At 47.8% G+C, this 4,087-nt stretch overlaps 1 protein-coding gene across 1 annotated transcript in view; it reads left to right on the forward strand.

Moving 5' to 3' along the window:
- Positions 1-1,819: 1,819 nt before the first annotated feature.
- Positions 1,820-4,087, forward strand: part of CEP164 (centrosomal protein 164kDa) — a 79,871-nt gene continuing 77,603 nt past the window's right edge. The window contains exon 1 of the mRNA XM_012658342.1: positions 1,820-1,860. The gene's annotated coding sequence lies outside the window, so the exon portion shown is untranslated. The remainder of the gene's footprint in view (positions 1,861-4,087) is intronic.

Below are 4,087 nucleotides of genomic sequence, written 5' to 3' on the forward strand. Positions count from 1 at the left end.
TCGGCCTCCCAGAGTGCTAGGATTACAGGCGTGAGCCACCGCGCCTGGCCTGTTCTTTTTTATTTTTAAATTTTATTTATTTATTTTTAGAAATAGGGTTTCACTGTCATCCAGGCTGGAGTGCAGTGGACCAGTCATAGCTTATTGCAGCCTTGAACTCTTAGGCAGGAGGATTGTTTAAGCAATCCTCCCTGCCTCAGCCTCCTGAGTAGCTAGGACTTTAATTTTTTTATTTGTAGAGATGGGGTCTCGCTATGTTGCCCAGGCTGGTCTCGAATCCCTGGGCTTAAGCAATCTTCTCACCTTGGCCTCCCAAAGTGCTGGGATTACCAGCCTGAGCCACTGCACCTGGCCTGTGATAGTTCTTGTTATTAAGCATTCATGCATGAGAACCCTCCTTCATGGCCTTCCCTGGCTCCATTTTTCGGGATTTTAACACAAGTGTCTCTATTTTGATTCTGACAACTTTTTCAAGGAATATGTTCTGGATATCTGGCTTGTGATCTACAGGGACAGCAATCTGAATTCCTCATTCTGGGATTGGGCTCTATGTGGCGCTGGGACTAGTCTCAGGAGTTGGTATGAGTGAGATACATCTGTAGAATCTATCAGGAGAGGCTCAACGTGCTTGGCCTCACTATTCTCTTCTTCAGCTAGCAACATCTTTACTTTTCTGTTTCCCAGTTTTCCCACTGATATAATAGCCAAAGCTGTCTTTGTTTCTTTTAACTTCTCTAGGAGGTTGGTGACATATGAGAGAAAGGAAGATTTGCCCTCTAAGTAAGGCAACTCTTATTAGTAGCAACCCTTCTGCCTGACAGTGTGTGGAGGGGCTACATATTGTGTCACTTTTTTTCTTCTTCAACAGACTCTTTGAAATAATTAGGACAGACATTACTATTGCCTCCTTGCAGACATGCAAACTGAGCCCAGTGTTCTGGTGGAAAGATGGATAGTAGAAAATAAGTCTAACTCCTGTTCAGGTGCTCATTGATTTAATAGGAGCACAGGAGAGCCCGTTTACTGGGGTTGGGGGTGGGGGATCTCTACTACTTTATGTTCGCTTTTTTTATTTTTTGAGACAGAGTCTGGCTCTGTTGCTCTGGCTAGAGTGCCCTCGCGTCAGCCTAGCTCACAGCAACTTCAAACTCCTGGGCTCAAGCGATCCTCCTGCCTCAGCCTCCCTAGTAGCTGGGACTACAGGCGTGCACCACCACGCTTGGCTAATTTTTTTCTTTTTTTTTCAGTAGAGACGGGGCCTCTCTCTTCCTCAGGCTGGTCTCAAACTCCTGACCTCAAGCGATCCTCTCGCCTCGGCCTCCCAGAGTGCTAGGATTACAGGCATGAGCCACTGAGCCCTGCCTCTGTTGTTTATTAAAGGCCCAATGGATTATTGATGATCACTGTATTATTCTCCTGATGTCAATCACACTACTAAAAAATAATGATCAATAAATTACCTCAGATAATTCAGATCACAGTAAATACTATGAATGGTCCTTCACCACCCTGGAAGAAATTGTCCTTATATCTAAATTCAGGGGTCCTTTTAACCTCTTAGGGGCACCCGTCAACCATCTTAAACTACACCTCCCATCGTGCAACGGGAAACGCGCATAACTCCCGCTTGAGCTGACGGGAACTCGAACCAATCCAATGCCAGATCTCTCACTCAGCCACCTATTGGCTCCGGGTAGAGGCGGGACTCCCAGTTGCTATGTTGGTACTCTTTCCGGAAGTGGTTGTTGGCCGCTGCAGGGCAACACCCCGGCGTCCCTGGAAGCGGGGAGCCGGGGTGGGGCTGGGGAAGCTGCGCAGACCCCGGAGCGGTCGTCCAGAACCTGCAGGGGTAGGGGACAGGTGAGTACCTCCTCGAGGGGGGCGTTGGGTGGCGGGGAAAAGGGGGGTTGCGGGGGAGCTGAGGCACAGTCGTGTGCCAACGAGCGGGATGTGCACGAGTGTGGAGCGGGAACTGAGGGAAGAAGTGGAAGAGGAGCGGCCACATGCGGGTGCCTCTGCTCACAATCTCACCTCGCCCCGCTCCTGAATGCGCGGCGGGGGCGCTGGGCTGGGGACCTGGCGGGCGGGTGCCCGGCGAGCCGGGGCGCGAATGCTAGGGGCACTGGGCACCGTGTGAACTCGCTGGGGCGCCCGTTTACTTGTCCTGTTCATAGTTAGCGTGTGAGGCCCGGCCTTCTGAACCCTGCTTGAATATTCTCTTGTGGGAAGCCTCCCCCATGTCCGAATCTGGGGCTAGCCCAACCTTATGCCATCGTTTGGTGAGCTGGGAAGTTGGGAAGTTTTTTGTTTTTTCATTTTCTCGCTTTGGTTAAAACAGTCTCCCTCTCTGTCTGGAACCGCTCTCTTCACTTGGCTTCTACTTCCTCTCTCCTGGTGCTCCTAATTCAGCCCTTTGCAGGCCCCTCCTTTCTGCTCACCGCGCTCCATCTCTGGGTGATTCCACCCCAAATTTCAGTTACCATCTATTCAGCGGTGACTCCCAAAATACTCTTCAGCCAGACCTCTTTCCTAGCTCAGAGCTGCTTACCGTCATTTCCGCCCTTCCTTGCTCCCTGGGATCTGTTCCTCCTCTTGTATGTCCTGTCTCAGTGAAAGACTTCACCAGTCACTCAGTCAGCCAGGTCTACGCCTGGAATTCATTAATCTACTATATGCAGCAAACATTTTGTCAGAGTGGGGAACTTGCAGCCTTGGGGCCACATGTGGCCTTCTGGATTCTTGAGTGCGGCCTTTTGAATCTAAATTTTACAGAATGAATCCTTTTATTAAAAGGGGTGCAGCAGAAAAAGATGAAGCTTTTCTTGCCTCCTTTGGTGCTTAAAAAAGAACAATCTTGAATCAGAAGGCCACAGGTTCCCCACCCTGTAAGGTGGGGCTGCCTATTCGGCAGGGCATAGAAGTGAATAGATAATCACAATATTCTGGCTTAAGTGCTCTGATTTCCCTCCTGTTTCCACCTCACTTGTTATGTACATGGAGTCCTGTTATGCCTCCTAATTCCCCCAGAATCTGGCCCTTCCCTTTTATTTTCACAGCCACTGACTTAGTTCATAATTTCTGGCCTGTGCTTTCCGGATAACTTCCTAAGTGGTCTCTCTGCCTCAGTTCTTGCCCTTCTCTTATTAGTTCTTAATGCAGCTGTCTGAGTCATCTTTTTTTCCTATTAATTAATTAATTAGAGACAGGGTCTCACTGTGTTGTCCAGGCTGGAGTGCAGTGGCTATTCACTGCAGTCTTGAACTTCTGGCCTCAAGCAATCCTCCTGCCTCTGCCTCCTGAGTATCTGGGACTACAGTGCTTGCCACTGTGCCCAGCTAGAATCATCTTTCTAAACTACAAATCTAATCATGCCGGTCTCCCTTGTGAAATCCTGTGATGGCCTCTCATCATGTACAGGATAGAGCCTCATTCCTTCCAGGCCCTTTATAATATGTTCTTGCCTTCCATTCTAGAGCTCTCTCCTGCTGCTCCTCCCACTGTCCCTTGTGCTTTCATCATGTCAGAGTGGGTAAGAGCTCCGGCTTTAGAGTCAGATGGATATGGATGCGTGCATATTCTACTGTGCCATTTACTAGCTATGAAACCTTGGGCAAGTTTTTTTTTTTTATTTTTTAACCTTGCTAAGCCTCAGTTTCCTTATTTGAAAAATGAGAGTAATAATTTCTACCTAACTGAGAGGGTGAGGCGAGATGATGTATATAAGCACTTAGTACAGTTCCTGGCACTTAAGAAGTATTCAGTGACTATAAGCCTTTATTGTCATAATTAATTCTCTGCACCCACCATACACTTTCCTGCCTCTTTGGCCTCCCAGCTAGGCTGAGCTCGAGTTCAGGGCCATGTGTAATCAGGTGTGTAGCCCTAACACATAGCACAGTGCCTGACCCATTATAGGTGTTCAATAGGTGATTATTGAATATTTGAATGGCCTTGTATTTCCTGGTGCTGGATCTGTCCACTGGAGCAATAAGCCCTTTTAATATGTGAATAAGCCCTTTAAATATGTGAATAGTAATAATAATATATAATAGTAATGTTTAACATTTATTGAGCTCTTACTATGTTT

This window comes from Propithecus coquereli, unplaced genomic scaffold (genome assembly GCF_000956105.1).
Source record: "Propithecus coquereli isolate 6110/MARCELLA unplaced genomic scaffold, Pcoq_1.0 Scaffold580, whole genome shotgun sequence".
Lineage (NCBI taxonomy): Eukaryota > Metazoa > Chordata > Mammalia > Primates > Indriidae > Propithecus > Propithecus coquereli.